Here is a 20,571-nt window from a genome sequence, read left to right as displayed (position 1 = left end):
ATAGTCCCCTATGATGTCAAAGGAGCAGTGATATATTTCCAAGTGAGGGGAGGACTGTGTGTGACTTGGAGGGGAACATTCTGGTGGTGTTGTTTCCACCTGTCTGCTGCCCTTCTTGATGGCAGAGGTTGCAGGAAATATCTTGGGAGAACCTTAGTGACTAATTGCAGTGGTTCATTTTGGTAGGTCAAATATGTTGGCGGAATATAGTCTTAATGGTAGGACTCGTGGCAGTGTGGAGGATCAGAGGGATCTTGGGGTCCGAGTCCATAGGACGCTCAAAGTGGCGGTGCAGGTTGACTCTGTGCTTAAGAAGGCATATGGTGTACTGTCCCTCATCAATGGGGGAATTGAATTTAGGAGCCGTGGGGTATTGTTGCAGCTATATAGGTCCCTGGTCAGACCCCACTTGGAGTACTGTGCTCATTTCTGGTCGCCTCACTACAGGAAAGATGCGGAGGCCATAGAGAGGGTGCAGAGGAGATTTACAAGGATGCTGCCTAGGATGCGGAGCATGACTTATGAAAGTAGGTTGAGGGAACTCGGCCTTTTCTCCTTGGAGAGACGGAGGATGAGGGGGGACCTGATAGAGGTGTATAAGATGATGAGAGGTATTGATAGGGTAGATAGTCAGAGGCTTTTCCCCAGGGCTGAATTGGTGGCCACAAGAGGACATAGGTTTAAGGTGCTGGGGAGTAGATATAGAGATGTCAGTTGTAAGTTTTTTACTCAGAGAGTGGTGAGTGCATGGAATGGGCTGCCAGAAATGGTGGTGGAAGCTGATACCATAGGGTCTTTCAAGAGACAGATCGGTATATGGAGCTGAGTAAAATAGAGGGCTATGGGTAAGCCTAGTAATTTCTAGGGTAGGGACATGTTTGGCACAGCTTTGTGGGCCGAAGGGCCTGAATTGTGCTGTAATTGTTCTATGTTCTATGTTGTAAATGAATGTTTCGTGTGACTGACAGGGTGCCAATCTAGCAGGCTGTTTTGTCCAGAATGGTGTTGAGAGTTTTGAGATGTTAGCATGCACTCGTCCAGGCCTGTAGAGGGTATTTCACCACATTTCTGATGATGGTGGAAAGACTTTGGGATGTCAGGAGGTAAGTCACTCACTGAAGGATACCCAGCCTCTGACCTACTCTTGTAGCCATGGTTGGAGCTGAAAACTTTAAGCGGTCTTTTCACTTCATGGTTTCCTGGTATTGATGAAGGATTTCTGATATGTGTTTCAGCTGGAAACCAGATTCAGCCTCGCATGGGGTACCTGGTTAGTTAGTTTATAACTGTGTAGGTGAGAGAATAGTCAAAACTTTTCAGGTCACCTGCTGGTTCACTGGGTTAGAGAAGTACAACGAAGTTTCCCACTTGTCCTTGTTGTGACCTTGCACCTTATTGCACTGCACTTTCTCTGTAGCTGTGACACTTTACTCTGTACTGTTATTGTTTTTACCCGTACTACATCAATGCACTCTGTACTGACTCAATGTAACTGCACTGTGTAATGAATTGACCTGTATAATCGGTTTGTAAGACAAGCTTTTCACTGTACTTTGGTACAAGTGACAATAATATACCAATACACTTGCCAACCTTGCAGACCGCTGTCTGATAAAACCATATATGAAGTGCTGACACACTGTTTCTCCTGTGTCTCTGAAAAAAGGAGTTACTTAAAAAAAAATCCAGGAATGGTTCCAGTAAGTTAGTTGCCCTTCTTGGTCTTCATTCTTCTTCCTTTGCAATCACTCAGGATCAATGATCAAGGAAACTTATCTAAGATTACAACAGGATCTTGATCCAGTGGGCCAAAGAATGGCAGATGGAGTTTAATCCAGATAACTGTGAGGTGTTGTAATTTGGTAAGATAAACCAGGGCAGGATCTACACAGTAATGCTGGAGCCCTAGAGATACATAGTTCCTTGAAAGTGGTAACACAGGTAGACAGGGGGTGAAGAAGGTGTTTGGCACTTCATGTTACAGCTGTACAAGGTGTTGTTGGTAAGACCACATTTGGAGTACTGCATATAGTTCTGGTCGTCCTGCTTTAGGAAGGATGTCATTAAACTAGAGAGGTACAAAAACAATTTACGAGGATGTTACCCGGGACTGGAGAGCTTGGGTTATAAGGAGAGGTTGGATAGGCTGGGACTTTTTTATACCCTGGAGTGTAGGAGGCTGAGGGGTGACCTTATAGAGGTTTATAAAATCATGAGGGGCATAGATAAGGTGAATAGCCAAGTATTTTCCCCAGTGTAGTGGAGTCTAAAACTAGAAGGCACAGGTTTAAATTGAGAGGGAAAAGTTTTAAAAGGAACATGAGTAGCAACTTTTTCACACAGAGGGTGGTGAGTATACGGAACGTGCTGCCAGAGGAAGTGGTAGAGGCAGGTGCAATTATGGTATTTAAAAGGCATTTGGACAGGTACATGGATAAAAAAGGTTTAGAGGGATATAGAACAAATGCAGGCAAATTGGATTAGTTCAGTTAGGCAACTTGGTCAGCACGGAGGAGTTGGGCCAAAGGGCCTGATTTCCATGTTGTGTAGCTCTATGACTCTATCACTCTGGTTTCTGAGGTGCCAATGTGGCACCCACAGACCCTTCCACAGATGCAGCAGAAGGGGTCTGACGGGACAGGTGGGTGGGTGGTTTGTGAAGCTTGCACAGGGCTTCTGTGTGGTACCATCCCAGGGCCTTGATACTGAGGATGTTGATCTGGGAGAGAATACTGACCTTTGTTCACTTATCCTTCCACTGGATTTGGAGGATTTTGCAGAGACGGCTTTGGTGGTAGCTTTCCTGTGCATTGAGATGCCTCCTGTAGGTAGTCCAGGCCTCGAAAGCACTCAGGAGGGCAGGGTCACTGCTGACCAATAGATCGTGAGTTTTGTGCCAGGTCTGAGGACTTGATCTTCAAACACCCTCTCCATCAATTGACCAAATGCTGTGCCAGCACATCGAATGTGGTGATGCATTTCATTGTCAATGTTTGTTTTTGCCAAGAGGTGGCTCCCGAGTTGTGAAAAGTGATCCACATTTTCCAGGGTCTCACCATGAGCCTTTATTGTTGAGAAACAGGAGCAGATTGTTTGAGGACCTCTGCCTTGCGTCGAGTGCAAGGCCCATCCTCTTGTATGCTGCCAGTGAATAAGTTGATGATGGCTTGGAGCTTGGCCTTTAGTCACACAAACGCAAGCATCATTTCCATACTTTAGCTCGACTACCGAGGCTGGATCTGGAGTTTACATTATTTCTGAAGATGGCTGCACTCCTGCTGGAGGTTTGTTGGAGGCGAGGTGGGTACATCTTTTCAAAGAGCCAGCTTGAAGAGGAATGTTGTCTTCAGAGTAAACTCTGCCATCAAGAATGAGCTGGTCTGGTGGTTCAGTGACTCCCCTCTGCGAATTATGATCCCTTTGTTCATTCTGATGTTGAACCAACACGTTAATAGTAATTGTTGCATTCATCTCAGCACTGCAAGTTACAGATGAGGCCAAGGTGGACTTTGCCCCTGACCTTGATAAAACCCTGGTCCACATCTAAGAGGGAGATAAACTGATCCTCTAGGATGGGAAAAGAAGCAACTCTCTGGCAAGGAGTGATTGGGAAGGATGGCATCGGGAATGCAAACTCCAATGATCCTTCTCCTGACAAAATACTTGGAGCACGACCTCATCATAACAAACATCCCTTTTTGTCAGAGGGACAAGCACAAGAACTCATGGCAACACCCAGGCCCTGGCACTGGCACTTGTTAGGTTATATGATTGTCTAGGCAGGGGACTAGAGATGTCTGCATCACCCTGATAACTGCCCGATTGATCAGCACCTAATTCACTGTTATTTCCATCAACCTGGGCCCCAAACAGAAACATTGCTGCACTAAAGTCAATGTTGAAGCTCTCAAGGACCCCACAAAGGTGCATCTCACAATCTGCTGGCTGCCGGTCTCATGCATTACCCACAGTTCTTGTAGTGGCAGTGGAGAACACCGTTGCTTTGAAGTAAGCTTTAATTAACGTGGTTGAGGCTTTGTTCATTTCTCAGTTTGTACTCTGGATTGTGGGGACCCTGAAGGAATGGTATGACTATGCTCATTGCTGTAACCTTAGGTGTTGCTTGAGGTGAAGTTGCAATTCCTCCTAGGAGCTCTTTTTTGGTTTCAGTGCACGAGGACAGCTGGTTAAAGCATCTTGGATGCTCCATGAATTTTAGATATAAGCTGCAATGCCCAGCACTAGTGCACACCTCATTACTAACTCTACTTCTATAGTCAGTTCTTTCTTCCAGTTTGGCATACTGATGGAGTGCTCTACACATTGCCCTCTGATCCTGCCCAGCTCATATTTTTATATTATCAGTCCTCACTGAAGAAGGCTACAGATTTTCCTCCAAGAATCTTCCCAGTTTGTGTTCTTAGAAACATAATTGGCTTGATGCAATTTGCTAAGGATTATAGAGTATGTGTGGAATCCACAGAGGGCTGATGTAATGCCTAAAGCAAGTTCATTTCTCTCTTTCTCTCCCTGAAGCAGGACAGCCACTGCTCCCTGATCTTTGAGCCTTTGGACCTGGCACAGTAAGGGCGAGCCTACGTTATTAGGGCTGAATCATTGAATATATTCAAGGGCAAGACAAGTTTTTGGTACAAAACTGGGCAGGAGATTGAAGCCATGATTGTATTGAATGGTAGAGCAGGCTGAAAGGGCCAAGTTGACTCCTCCTGGTCGTCTTTCTCACGTTCTTAAGCTTTTGCTCTTTCAGTTACTGTTTCTCATAAAGCAGTCGCTATTGTAACAACTCTGAAAAAGAGAACTCAAGGAACCTTTCATTTCATTATTTTGACCATATATTTTCCAAGTGCTAAAACTGCATTTATCAGGTCAGTTATATTTTCATGTCTGCCTGTTTCAAAGATTTGAAGTAAATTGTGTGCAGTTTCTAAAGGATTTGTGAACAGTTGCAAAGGATGCCATTTTAGGAAGAACCTGGCAAGGTTACATGACTCAGCAGTAAGTTGGACCCTTTGTTCTGTCTCTGCTTTGTCTTCTGTACTGGGCCAGAACTTCGTAATTAAATTGCATCTTGTGAGCATGGGTTTGATGACAATTTGTTTTATTTATTCATTTTACAGAGTCACTGGCATGGCAAGAATTTATCACCCATCACTAATTACCCTGGAGAAAATATACATAGAAAATAATTCTTTCGCAACAAGTGAATGTGTCTTGGGTTAATTTGCTGATTCTTCCAGTACAAATCAAACAAGTTTGCTTTTTATAGACAGTGAAACTGTGCAACATCACATCACATGGTAAATTTACACAGGTTTAAAGAATTAAAGGCTATCAATACAGGGCAAAGAAGCACTTTCACACAGAGTTGTGGGGCTGGTGGGTTAGTGGTTGAGGCAGGAATAATATCAGAATCAGGTTTATTATCGCTGACATATGTCATGAAATTTGTTTTTTTGCAGCAGCAGCAGCAGTACAGAGCAAGACATTAAAATTACTATGTTACAAAAATAAATATTGCAAAGGAGAAATAACGAGGTAGTGTTCATGGACCATTCAGAAATCTGATGGCGGAGGGGAAGAAGCTGTTCCTGAAATGTTGAGTGTGGGTCTTCAGGCTCCTGTACCACCTCCCTGGTGGTAGTAACGTGAAGAGGGCATGTTCTGGGTAGGGAGGGTCCTTAATGATGGATGCCACTGCCTTAAGGCACCGCCTCTTGAAGATGTCCTCAATGGCAGAGAGGGTTGTGCCAGTGATGGAGTTGGCTGAGTCTACAACCCTCTCCAGCCTCTTTCGATCCTGCACATTGGAGCCTCTATACCAGGCGGTGATGCAACCAGTCAGAATGCTCTCCACTGTACATCTGTAGAAATTTGCAAGAGCCTTTGGTGATATACCAAATCTTCTCAAACTCCTAATGAAGTAGAACCACCGGTGTGCCTTGTTTGTGATTGTATCAATGTGTTGGGCCCAAGATAGATCCTCTGAGATGTTGACAGCCAGGAACTTAAAGCTGCTCACCCTTTCCACCGCTGACCGCTCAATGAGGACTGGTGTGTGTTCTTCCCCTTTCTGAAGTCCACAATGAATTCCCTGGCCTTGCTGACATTGAGTGCGAGGTTGTTGTTGTGACACCACTCAACCAGCCGATCTATCTCATTCCTGTTCACCACCTCATCACCATCTGAGATTCTACCGACAACAGTGGTGTCATTCATGAATTTATAGATGGCATTTGAGCTGTGCCTAGCCACACAGTCATGAGTGTAGAGAGAGTGGAGTAGTGGGCTATGCAGACATCCTTGAGGTGCGCCTGTGTTGACTGTCAGCGAGGAGGAGATGTTACTACTGATCCACACTAACTGTGGTCTCCAAATAAGGAAGTTGAGGATCCAGTTGCAGAGGGAGGTACAGAGGCCCAGGTTTTGAAGCTTGTTGATCACTACTGAGGGGATGATGGTGTTGAACGTTGAGCTGTAATTGACAAACAGCAGCCTGACGTATGTTTTGCTGTTGTCTAGGTGCTCCAAAGCCGAGTGGAGAGCCAGTGAGATTGCATCTGCTGTAGACCTGTTGTGGCAGTAGGCAAATTGCAGTGCACTCAGGTCCTTGCTCAGGCAGGAGTTAATTCTAGCCATGACCAATCTCTCTAAGCACCTCATCACAGTAGATGTGAGTGCCAACAGGGAATAGTCGTTGAGGCAGCTCACTCTGTTCTTCTTGGACACTGGTATGATTGATGCCCTTTTGAAGCAGGTGGGAACCTCCGACTACAGCAGTGAGAGGTTGAAGCTGTCCTTGAACACTCCATCCAGTTGGTCAGCACAGATTTTCAGTACCCTGCCAGGTACACCGTTGGGGCCTGACACCTTGCAATATTCACAATTAGAATACATAGGTAGATAAGAGACAAAGGCATCCAGAAAAAAGATGGTTAAGTACTTGGATGGAGCATGACTACCAAAATGGGCAAGATGTACAAAAGAGTCTCTTTCCATGTTGTGTGTTTTCAGTATCGTTGTGCACATTTAAAAAGAAAACACAATTTCTGGAGGGAATAACCTGGCTTCGACAGTGGATTTCTGTTCAAACTCCTCTGCTCCTGTTGTCTGAAGCCTATCATTGGTTATGATCTAGCCAAACTACTACTAATAGCTAGTAGGACTAATTTGCTATTTAATTAACTATTATATCTGCAGCAAACAAGCACAGGAACTTGCAATTTAATGTTCTAGGGAATACATTAAAAAATTATTGTCCCTGAAGAATGCTGTTTTGCAATGCTCTCCCTAAAGATTTTTCTTATTCAGAGTCTCCAATGAATTACATTAACTGACAGAACTTGGACTCTTTAAATTCCAGAAACCGAACTCTAATTTTTAGACACTGAAAATCATAAAACTGCAGATGCAGTGGTGATAAGCTATTGATGATGCCAAGTGGTTGATAAATTAATGAGGGCAGTTAGGGAGAAAACAAAGGGGTATGAGAAAGCTGTGAAATGCAGGCTTGAGCTTCCCTCATTTTACTTATCAACCAGATGGGTCTGTAAAGAGCAGAATCACCTCTTGCAACCAAGGCCTTGCCCTATTGGAGTTATTTCCTTTTGTCCAACACACAAAATTGTATGTTGCTCCAGATTTCAGCATCTGCAGAATCTCTTGTATTTCCTTTATCCTAACATTTCTGCACCACCCCCTTACTTTCTCTGCAATTTTGACTTATTTTCTCATTTTCCCAATTCTGAAGGAGGATCTTTGATTTGTTGCAAGATAAACTCTGTTTCTCTTTCCACTGATGCTGCCTGACTTGTAGACTGTTTCCAGCATTTTCTGTTTTTATTTCTTGTTTCTAGACAATTGGTCTTTACATTTGTAGTAAGCCTTAGTTTGCCAGCCTCTCCAGAGATCTCCAGATCAGCTTGGCTAGCCAGATTTTTAAAGGAACTGAGGGCAATGGTTGGCCACCAAGTTCTTTCATTATCACTCATTTAAATTTATATCCTTTGGTCCTGTTCTTCCAGCTTGCTTAGAAGTAAAATTTTGGCTTAATCTTATTTGTCTATTCTCCTTAATACTTCACATAATATTTCAAATATTTGAAAATAAATTGTGTGCGGTATGTAAAGGACTTGTAATCAGGTGCAGGGGCTGTTTTAGGGAGAACATGGCGAGGTTAAATGCTTCATCAGTAACTTGGTCTGTTTGTTCTGTGACTCCCTGGTCCACTCTTCTATCTCCATCGACCCTTTAACAAGGCACTTTCCCATGTAACTTCAGGAGATGCATCACCTTTCTCTTTATCTCATCCCTTCCCACCAGCCAGGGACCCAAGCAGTCCTTCCAGATGAAGAGGCAACTCACCTCTATTTCTTATCCATAATACTGCATTCGATGTTCACAATGTGGTCTCCTTTATATAGGAGCAACCAAACACAATTGAGGTGATCAGTTTGCAAAGCACTTGTGCTCAGTCCACAGGGGTGACCCCGAGTTTCCTTTTGCCTGTCACTTTAATCCAACATGCTGCTCCCACTCTGACCTCTCTCTGTAGCCTCGTGCACTGTTATAACATGTAACAAGAGACCCTCTTATGTGGAAAGGCTGGAGAAGCTGGCATTGTTCTCCTTGAGTAGGTTGAGAGGCGAGTTGTTATAGGTGTTCGTAATCTTCAATATATAGTTGAAAGAAAAATGTCCTTCTGCTGTGTTATGAACCAGCGACAAAAGAAACACACTGAGTCATGATTCAGTTTTAAAAACTACTAAGAAAAATAAAAGTAAAAATGTTAGAATGTTAGAAGTAAAAATGTTAAACCTGGAACATTAACCCCAAAACTAAACTTGTCGTGTGTGTGTGGCAAATTCCCAAACTCCAAGTCCAGGAATGGTTCTTAAAGTTCAGTTCAGCAAGCCATAAGGTGAAACATGAGCAAAGGCTTCTTCAACAACCACCGTTGTCTGAAGATAAGACGTAGATGTAGAGAACATAGAGAGAGTGATTACGAAATCCAAATGTTCCATGATGGAACCCAAACGACACCTCAGTGTTTACTCGGTAGTGACTTCCTCACATCCGTATCATGGCCGTCCACACAAATACCTCTTTCCCTCTACAGGTCAGCAACAAAGTGAACTCTACCGGATTACTCCCAATTTCCGTATGTGGATTGTAGTAACAGACACAGTTATTGTTTCTCATCCATCGATAGAGAAACTAGCAGGCTGGTGTGTCTCTCCCTTTTTTCTCTCTCTCTCTCTTCTCTGACTGACTTCTTCAACAACGTCATTATGTCCTTTATATTCTGTTGACATAAGCACGTCACACACACACACACACACACTACTAGCTCTATCTTAAAGGGACATTCACCGAGTCTGTAACAACTGACAAAAGAGCAGAGATGTTTAAAATGACCAGCAAAAGAACAAGGGATGACATGAGCATAAACTTTATCATAGTTTGTTTAAAATTTATGAAAAGTGGACATTGCAGGCCTTTATTTACCTTTTGAGAAACTGGTGGTGAGCGACCTTCTTGAACTGCTGCAGTCCTTCTGGTGAAGATGTTTTCACAATATTGTAAGGGAGGGAGCGACAATGCAGGAATAGCGATCCATTACCAACACAGGACAGCGTGTGATTTGGAAGGGAAACTGCCACTGGTGGTGTTCCCATATACCTGCTGCACTTGGTGATGGTGGTTGCAGATTTCAGAGGTGCCACTGGAATAGCTAACTTGTATAATTCCTGTACATGGCATACACTGCTGCCGTGTTGTGCCAGTGATGAGCGGAATGAATGTTTAGTGTAATGGAGAGGGTGCCAATAGCCTTCTCCAGAAGGTGTTGAGCTGCTTGAAAGTTGTTGGAGCTGTATTCATCCAGGAGATTCCATTATGCTCCTGACTTGTATCTTGAAGATGGCTAAAAGGTTTTGAGGTGTCAGGATACCAGTATTTGCATAGATGGACTTGATAAAGAGTCAGCGTGGCTTTGTGTGTGGGAAGTCGTGTTTGACGAATCTTTTAGTTTTGTTTTGAAGAGGTAACCAAAAGGGTAGATGAGGGTAGGGCAGTGGATGTTGTCTATTTGGACTTTAGCAAAGCCCCGCATGGTAGGCTGGTCTGGAAGGTTTGGTCCCATGGAATCCAGGGAGAGCTAGTTGGGTGGGTTCAAAATTTGCTCAGGGGGAGGAAGCAGAGGGTGGTGGTTGAAGGTTGTTTCCCGGAATGGAGGCTGGTAACTAGAGGCATGCCACACGGGTTGGTGTTGGGACCTTTGTTGTTCATTACTTATATAAATGATTTGGATGTGAATGCACAAGGCTTGATCAGTAAGTTTGCGGATGACACGAAATTAGGAGGCTTTGTTGATAGTGAAGAAGGTTATCGTAGATTATGGGGGGATCTTCATCAGTTCGGGAAGTGGGCCGAGGAGTGGCAAATGGATTTCAATACAGATAAGTGTGAGGTGATGCATTTGGAAAGTCAAACCAGAGTAAGACTTATACTATGAATGGTAGGGCACCAGGGAGTGTAATGGAACAGAGGGACCCTAGGAGAACAAGTGCATACTTTACTGAAAGCAGTGTGACAGGTAGACAGGGTGGTGAAAAGGGCATTTAGCATGTTGGCCTTCATCAGTCAGGGCACTGAGTATAGGAGTTGGGATATTATGTTGCAGTTGTGTATGTTGTTGGTGAGGCCACATTTGGGGTACTGTGTGCAGTTTTGGTCACCCTGTTATAGGACAGATGTAGTTAAACTGGAAAGAGTGCAGGAAAGATTTACGAGGATGTTGCCAGGACTAGAGAGCTTGAGATATAGGTCTTTATTCCTTGGAATGTAGGAGAATGAGAGATCACCTTATAGAAATGTTTAAAATTATGAGAGGCATAGATAAGGTGGATGGTAACAGTGTGTTCCCCAGGGTAGGGGAGTCCAAAACAAGGGGGCGTAGGTTTAGGGTGAGAGGGGAAAGATTTAAAATGGACCTGAGGGGCAACTTTTCCAAGCAGAGGGTGGTGAGTATATGGAATGAGCTGCCAGAGGAAGTGGCTGAGGCAGGTACAATAGTATCATTTAAGAAGCACTTGGATAGGTACATGAGGGGCAGGGCTTAGAGGGATATGGGCCGAATGCAGGAAGTTGGGACTAGCTGGGTGGGCACCGTGGTCAGCATGGACTGGTTGGGCTGAACAACCTGTACCCAATGCTGTATTGCTCTATAACTCTATGATACCCAGGATCCAATCTGCTCCTAGAACTGCAGTATTATGTACCTAGCCCAGTTGAATTTCTGGTCGATGGTGACCTGTAGGAAGTTGATAGTGAGGTACTTGGCAATAATGTTCAACATCAAGGCTAGGTAGCTAAATTCTTCCATTTTTCATACTCCTTTAGAGAAGGTGTTCATAGTCTGGAGCTTCTATGATGTGAATGTTACTTGCCACTTATCAACTCATGCCTGAATGTTGTGTAGGTCTTGCTGCATGCAGGCAAGGGCAGCTTCATTTTCAGAGTCTTCCTAATCAGAATTCATTACTTGAAAGGGTGATGGGAGCTCTGCTCCTTCAAAAGGAATTGGATAGATACTCAAGGGAGTAAAAGTTTTAGGATTATGGGGAAAGAACACTTCACTGGAATGGACTGCTGAGCTTTTGCAGTAAACCAGCGCAAACCCAATGAGCTTCCATACTCCAAAAACCATGATTCTAATCAGTGTGATAGCATTTGAGCACTTGTCAAAGGATTCAGTGAGGAAGGAGGTGAAAACTCAGATTATACTGACTGTTGTATCAGATACTGGTCTTATCTTTGGGCTGATAGTGTAGTGTAAACTAACGAGTTGTAAACCATTAACACAACAGTCGAGGGAGGTGTCATATCTTTGTGATTTGCTTGCATAGGTACCCCAGATGGGAAACCTGTGCAAACTCGCACCCTACCAACCTACAGAAAGTGGAGTTGCTTCTCGTTGGTCACTGCAAGGTCAGTGCGACTGCTGACATATGTTTTCATGTGTACAGTTAGTGGGGATATGCTTTGCTCATCCTATCACAAGGGACAATAAAAACTTTTAAAAATAAACATTGCAAGGAACCAAAAGAAGTCCTAATTAAAAATTGGAACAGCAAGAATAAATTCTAAAACTGCAAATGTTGCCATAGCAATTAGCTGTACAGAGTGGGGGGGAGAAGCTTTCTTTCCACTGGTTAGTATGAAACCAAACCTACTTTATGGACTCCTGCATTGGTTTATTATTGTCACGTGTACCAAGATACAGTGAAAAGCTTTTGCTTTGCATGCCATCCAGACAGATCATGCCATACATAATTACATTGAGGTAGTAAAAAGAAAACAGAATGCAGAATAAAGTGTTGCAGTTGCACAAAAAGTGCAGTGCAGGCAGACAAAGTGCAAGGGCCACAATGAGGTAGATTGGGAGGGTTCAAAACGTCATCTTTTAGCATATGAGAGGTCCGTTCAAGAGTCTGATAACAGTGGGATAGAAGCTGTTCTCAAGTCTGGTGGTTTGTACTCTCAGGCTTTCGTACCTTCTGCCTGACGGGAGAGGGGAGAATGACTGGGGTGGGAGGGGTTCTTGCCTCTTCCACCTTCCTGTTGCCATTAAACTAGGCAATGAACAAATGAAAGATGAAGAGATCTTTTCATCTTTCAAGCTATGAATACTAGCAAACATTTTGTACAAGCACTAGTGTAGATAGAGAAGGACAGAAGACAGGCCCTCGGGGTCCACACGGTTGATTTGTGTATAACTATCGGATTTCTGTGCAATGGAGTTGTTTGATAAATGAGTAGTTCTTTGCTTTAGATTTGGGATGTTTATATTTGGAGTGGAGTGAAGGAAGTGAAGACAAGATGGACCAAAGCAAAGTAATCAGAAGGTCTTGGTTAAGGATGAAGGGAAGGATTGTGAAAATGTTGGTATCTTGAGCATGACAGAAATGGTCCATGAGAAGTGGTCTTGAGCATTCTGGCTATCCTGATGACATGCCTGATCCTCTTTCTCCTCCTCTGGGAAACACTGGTCTCTCAGATGATGTTAGCAAGGGTGGGAATAAAAGGATCCTGTTCTGGTTGGCTACCAGTGTTCCGCAGGGGTCGGTGTTGGGGCCGCTTCTTTTTACCTTGTACATTAACGATTTGGATGATGGAGTAAATAGTTTTGTGGCTAAGTTTGCGGATGACACCAAGATAGGTGGAGGAGTAGGGAGTATTGAGGAGACAGGAAGGTTGCAGAGAGACCTAGATAGTTTAGGAGAATGGGCAAGGAAATGGCAGATGAGATTCAATGTTGAGAAATGTGCAGTTGTACACTTTAGAAACAGAACTAAACAGGCAGATTATTATCTAGAAGGAGAGAAAATTCAAAGTACAGAAGTACAAAGGGACTTGGGGGTACTCGTGCAGGATACCTTAAAGGTTAACCACCAAGTCGGATCGATGGTAAAGAAAGCGAAGGCTATGTTGGCATTCATTGCGAGGGGTATAGTTTATAAAAGTAAGGAAGTGTTGGTGAGGCTTTACGGGGTACTAGTGAGGCCTCATTTGGAATACCGTGCAGAGTTTTGGGCCCCATATCTTAGGAAGGATGTGCTGATGTTGGCGAGGGTTCAGAGGAGATTTACGAGGATGATTCCCGGAATGAAAGGGCTTACGTATGATGAGCATTTGTCGGTTCTTGGACTGTACTCACTGGAGTACAGAAGAATCAGAGGGGACCTCATAGAGACATTAAAAATGTTGAAAGGACTGGACAGAGTAGATGTGGTCAAGCTGTTTCCCTTGATGGGTGAGTCCAGGACCAGAGGGCACAATCTTAGAATTAGAGGGTACAGGTTTAAAATAGAGATGAGCAGAAGTTTCTTTAGCCAGAGGGTGGTGAATTTGTGGAATTCCTTGCCACATACAGCAGTGGAGGCCAGATCATTGGAGGCGTTTAAGGAAGAGATAGATAGATAGCTAAATAGTCAGGGTATCAAGGGATATGGGAATAAGGCCGGAAATTGGGGTTAGAATAGTGTTTTTTTTCTTGTTTTCTTTTTGCGCCCCCCCCCCCCCCCCCCGATTTCTCATTTCTTTTTCCCCTTTTCCTTGGAGCAGACTTGATGGGCCGAATGGCCTACTTCTGCTCCCTTGTTTTGTGATCCTGTGAACACTATGAAGCATAGAGCAGACAACTGCAGCAAAATCTCCCTTTGAGGAATAAAAGTTGTTTCCTTCAGTTAAACACAAGAAGAGCGCCCCGGATGCTGGAAGTTGACTAGGTGTGATTGTTGTTAGATGCTGAGGTAACATAGTTAATTTACAGGTCTAGTACTTGGAGCTCTGAACTAAACATCTGGTGACGCGTGCTGAAGTTCTACCTTGATAGCTGGGGAGTGGGGGAGTTGGGGGGAGGTTAATTAATCTAGAATAAAAATCTTATACCAGTAAAAGTAACTATGAAGCCATCAGATTGCGATAACAATCCACTTGATTCATTAACATCCACTCTGGGCCTATGTGTGACATCAGACACACAGCATAGTGGTTAACATTTAATTGCCCAGCAAGCTACTTTGTTCAAGGGCAATTAGAGATGGGCAGAAAATGCTGGCTTTGCCAGCACTGTCCCTATCCTGTGAATGTAACAAAGAAACAAAAGAGAGCCCATCTTGCCTGTGGACAGTGTAAGTCACTGGACATATTTATCATTCTGGAGCAGCCTAACATGAGTGTGTGGTTATATCACCAAGAACCTTAAATGTATTAATTCACTAATTTAGTAGGTCATGTGCCTGACATCCCTCAGAGAATCCTGATTCATTGTGGATTTATGAACATGGATCTGCTGTGCTGAGAGAACATTGGTATCCACGAGGGGATCAGATAAATAAATTGCTGCTTGTGAGAGAGTAATCTATTTTAATTCCAGACTTCCATGTTTCATGAGCTGGGAAGTTTCAGAGGATGGTTAAAGGTCAACCTTTAAGAGTCAATAATTCTGAGGCTTGTTCTGTGAGAGTTTTGTTTCCATCAGGTTTTTTTTTGACAACTATAAACAGAACGTTAAATCTTTGTGGCAACTTTACCAAAAGAGAAAAAGGAGATGTGTGTTCCGGCAACAGCAATATCTGAATTACAGTTTGTGAAATGGACTCAAGTAAATAGTTAAAGAAAAATAGCGATGGAAAATATAGTTTGGGTGATGGTAACAGGCTGCTGCTTGATCAAATATCTACAAACTATCATAATGCTTCCTGACAACACAACTAGTCACCACAGGGGCAAATGAAGGTAATTGTCAGAGTCATTGTAATCTCTGCTTTACTGGAAAACTATCGGTGTCCCTTCAGTAAATTCTCACTTCAGTAAAAGCACTCTTCAGTTGGGGAGTCTTAAAAATGACTCCAGTTCACTGAGTTGCAAATGGACAGTGAGAATTAGAATAGGTCATTGGTTTAGGTAGGCAGAGTGCTTTTAAGATAAATTTGTTTTTGGAAAGGTTTCCATTATAACACCTACATCAGAGTTTGAAATCAGTATCTTTTATGTATAAAATTTCAACAGCCAAAAGTAATTGTTTGAAAGGGACACTAAAAACTTGTCAAATTGTTGAAAGGCATTAATAGCAGAGCTTGGTGGCATTTATCCAGGAGGAAGCTTTTCCTGTTTCTTGGATCAGGTGCAGGCAATATTAATCTCATAATTAAAGAAAAGAGTTGCCCAGTTACTCAGGAGTAAAGCTGTGCAGATTAAAATCTTTATTGCTAGGAAACAGCCAATACTGTTTACAATAGATTTATCCTACCTATTTCATATCAACGCAATGCAGCACTGGAGTTCTTTCCACTGAAAAAAGGCCACATGACTTGGAAGCCAGATAAAGAACTAACGCCTCAAAGCACTAAGCTGTGCAAGGCTTCCCTGTGGGAACTAATTTCACAACTCTTGGGGTTTGACAAATGTAATGTGGAAACTTCCATTTGCAATGATCTACAGGGCATCACATCTGACCACGTGTGGCACAGATATAGTGTTTACTGTAGGAGCACTTGGTACAATGTGGGCACAATCAATTGGACCCTGTACTTTGGAGAGGTCAGCAACATGATATACTCCACGGCAAGGTGAACGAACGATCTGCTCCCCAAAAGGGGCAACAGTCAACCAACATATGCATATGTGGACTGCACTATGATTGTCCGTTTTGAATGAATTGATAGCATAGAAATATATTGTCACAGTCACTTTTATCACTGCATTTAATGCTGTCTCAGTGTGTGGAATGGATCTCTCACAATCTTTCTGTTGGATCCTGTCATCACCTACATTTTTTCCTCACTAAATCTGCATGGCTTGAAACTTGTTTCAAGAGAATATTTGACTCTTCTATTCCCCTAACCATTTCATCCAATAAAATTTCAAACTGAGGAATATCAATAACAACTCCCATTACTGTATGGGTGGAACCATTCCCCAGTGACCTTGCAGGTTCTCAGTCCATCAGAACCAAGGGAAACTCTATCCAATTAAATGTGGGAGGGGGAATAATTGTTCCAGAGCTCTTTGTGTCTCCAGTTCCAGCTGGAATCCAAGAGACTACAGATTCTGGAATCTGGAGCAACACAAAATGCTGGAGGAACTCAGCGGGTCAGGCAGCATCTATGGAGAGAAATGGACAGTCAATATTTTGGTTCGAGGCCCCTCATCTGTACTGAAAGGTGGAGGGGAGATAGCGAGTATGAAAGGTGGAGGAAGGGGGTGGAACAAGAGCTACCAGTCTGGAGCTGGCTAGGGTAAGGTATAAATTCAGGACCTGAGCGTTGATTCATCTATTCTGATTTCAGAAAATGGAAGTTATCCTCTTTCAGCTCTAAGAAAAAAAATTGTCATGGTAAAACACAACCACCAGAGAATAGCTGAAGGCGCATCTCTCTCCCCCATTGGGCACCAGGTCTACCCTTCCTTGCCTCACACACATTCAGTACACACAGACTTTTTCTGAGATACAAATGCAGTTAAACTTCTGGAGGAGCAAGGCACCTACTGACTTCTCCTGATTTGTGTGTAACTGCCCATGCATGGGCGCTGAAAATTGCTGTCCACTTCAGTAACTGAGAGTTTTGACAACCACATTGTATTTCTGATGCTAAATCTAGGCCATAAATGCATATTTCAAAGCCTGTCTACAATATTTATGAAGCATCTTAAGGATATTATCCTAGGTTTAAAAATTTATGAAACATCAATGGGTTGTCAGTTTTCATTTTATGCCTAATCCTCTATCTTGTACCTTACATCTTCAGAGAACAAACACAGCACATCTATTTTTATGAAGTTAAGAGGTGAAACAACTCTACCCAAGTTAATGCATTATTAGATTATACAACTGTTACAACTGCTAGACTCTCATGAAAGGTCAATGACCTAAAATGTTATATTTCTTTCTCTCTCCATGGATGCTGCCTGATCTGTTAAGTATTTTCACCATTTGCTATCTTAAAGTCACAGGCCTGTATGCAAGCAGAAGTAAGTGCAGCTCAATCCAGATAATGATTAAAGTAATCCAAAATGAACTTGGCAAACCATGGGCCACGTTACTCTGGTCTAAATCTTCACTCCATATTAGTTCATGCCAGAATGGCTAGAGGCAGCTTGTAGACAACCTCAAAAATAGACTACTTTTCACTTTTAACCCCATTCTCATTCTTTACTTGAACTGGGATGGCTGCATCATACTTGAATTTACACAACAATTCTGTGCTGACGCACCTGACCTGCCACTAGACCATTGAACCCACCAGTATTTATAGAGCACAGATGTGCTGAAGAGAGGGGCTGGGTCCAAAGTGGACCCAACCCCTCCCCTTTACACCAGGCATGGCTGACACAAGATATGTGACCTCACTCATTTAAGTACAGTCGCCTATCCTGAGTAAACATTTTACTTTATCCTAGCATTTTTAAAATTTCTAGGTTGATCTGGCTCACCAGAAGTTAAAATTGGTGGAGGGGAACACATGATTAATGGTTTTGATGAAAGGTCATTGACCTGAAACAGCAAGTCTGTTTCTCTCTCCTCAGCTGCTGCCCAACCTGCTGATTCCTGTCATATTCTGCTTTTAATTCAGATTTCCAGCAAGTTTTGTGCTTTGCAGAAATTAGTTGTCCTGGTTTATAGTGCTTATTGTCCAATTACAGAACTGCCCACAGTACTCCAAGTGTGGCTAACCAGTGTTTTGTAAAGTTGCAACATAAGTTCCAACTCTTATATTCTATTGCCCTGGTCTATGAAGGCAAGCGTGCCATATGCCTTCATGACCTATTGAGTTGCATTGCCACTTTCAGGGAACTGTGGACCTGAACCCCCAAGTCCTTCTGTTCATCAGCATTCCTTAGGGCCCTGTCATTTACTGCATATGTCCTACTCCTATTTGACTTCACAAAATGCATTACCTCATACTTGTTGGGATAAAATTCTATCTACAAACACTTTGGTCAATTTTCCATCTGATCTACTTCCTGATGTAGCCTTAGACAAGCTTCCTTGCTATCCACAACACCAAAAATTACTAATCATTCCACAGACTTACTAATCATTCCTTTTACATTCACATCCAAATCATTAATATACATCACAAACAACAAGGGTCCCAGCAGCGATCTCTGTGATACACCATTGGTCACAGACTACCAATCAGAAAAGCATCCTTCCACTGACAACCTCTGCCTTCTAACTCCAAGCCAATTTTGGATCCAATTAGCCAGCTTGCCTCGGATCCCATGTGCCTTAATCTACTGGACCAGCCTACCATGCAAGACCTTGTAAAATGTCTTACCAAAGTCCATATATACAACTATAAAAAATCGTCTATTGCCCCCCCCCCCCACCCCTTCATGAATCTTCCTAGTTGTCTCCTCAAAAAGCTCAGATTAGTGAGATAGGATTTCCCCTGCACTAAGCCATGCCGACTATTCCCAGATCACCCCCTGCCTTTCCAAATGTACATAAATCATATCCCTTAGAATTTTCTCCAATAATTTCTCTACAACTGAGATAAGGTTCACTGGCCTGATAATGATCTTCTAATCTTTCTGTTCATGGAATACTTTCTGCTGCAAGTCATAAGACCTTCAGTGGTTCTGGACCTTGCTCCTGAGCCTGTACAAATATCATTGGTTTCAGAATGTCACAGGGTCATAGCGCATAGAAACGAATCCGTTGGCACATCGAGTCCGTGCTGATCATCAAGCAACCCTGCATCAATCCCATTTTATTCTCCCCACATTCTCCGTCAGTTTCCCCTTCCCACCCCCAATTCTACCATTCACCTACGCACTATGGGCAATTAACAGCAACTAATTAACCTACCAACCAGCATGTCTTTGGGGTGAAGGAGGAAACCCCTGTAGTATTCACTGGTGTCTTGGTAATTACAACATATCACTTCCTCAAGAACTATGGATATGTCTTGCACATTCCTTCCTTATAGCCCTTGGACAGACTGAGGCATTATATTTGCCCTATTTTGGAGCACTCTGTTATTTCTTAGATGGGAAGAATGTTCAGAGCAGCACTAAAAATGGACTTGCCCTTTACCCAACATTCCAACATGATTTACTCACCTTTTCATTCACGTTGGCTCCTCAATGCCGGCCAAATCTTCCATTGATAAGCCCTGGTGCATCTCTGGCCTTAATGAACAAGAGGGTACGTAAAATATATGTTAAGAACAAAGAACTGTATGACACAGAGCTGCAAGGAAACTGCTAACATTTGTTTCTTTTCTGAAGCAAAACCAACATCTTAATTCCTTTCCTGTTACTTCAGAAAAAACATTAAGCTACAGGCATTTCAGGTTAAACTTGTTAGGCCACGCACCATTAATAATGGCACCCTTGGGATTTTCCATATAGACTGTATCCTGACAGAATGTTGTAGACATTTGGTCATTATAAAGTAATATGAATTACTGACACAGATTGTTAGCCTTACTGTCATACTAATACCTTCCCAATTAAATACATCTAAAAGCCATCAGCCAGTCCTGAGTAATACTGTGCAAGTTTTCAGTTGTTGTTCAATTGAATGAAAATGCAATTAGCCAGTACTATTTCCCTACTCAGGAGCTCACTGACATGTTTTATATATACCACTGAGAAGCCAAAATTATCTGTGCAATAGGTGCCACGACCTATCTAAACAAAGGGTACCACTACCCAATCTTACTTCAGAGAGAATTGGATTGGCAGTGAACAATGTTGAAGTGAATCAGATTCAAGTTGCATTTACAGTAACTCCAGTGCTGACCAAACTGTCTGCAGTTACATTGGTTGGGACCTTTGTTAGGCAGTCCTGGGGCTACTTGAAATGAGATGAAGTTACAAAACCATTCTATTTCAGCCTGTTAGTTTTACCAGCCGCAGCCTTGACTGATTTTTTTCCTTAGTCTTCAGCAGTCTCCGCAGGTATTGGCAGCCACTCAGAAAAATGCCTGAGTTTGCAGAATAATTCTGACCAGGTAGAATTCTAATCTGGCAAAA

General features: G+C 42.9%; 1 long non-coding RNA gene across 1 annotated transcript in view; it reads left to right on the top strand.

The window, feature by feature from the left end:
• LOC127570531 (uncharacterized) overlaps positions 1-20,571 on the top strand; it is a 63,659-nt gene that overhangs the window by 23,744 nt on the left and 19,344 nt on the right. The gene's annotated exons all lie outside the window — the stretch shown is intronic.

This window comes from Pristis pectinata, chromosome 5 (genome assembly GCF_009764475.1).
Source record: "Pristis pectinata isolate sPriPec2 chromosome 5, sPriPec2.1.pri, whole genome shotgun sequence".
Classification (NCBI taxonomy): Eukaryota; Metazoa; Chordata; class Chondrichthyes; order Rhinopristiformes; family Pristidae; genus Pristis; species Pristis pectinata.
Note: the sequence above shows the minus strand (reverse complement) of the source record. Positions and strands in the feature narration are given on the sequence as shown.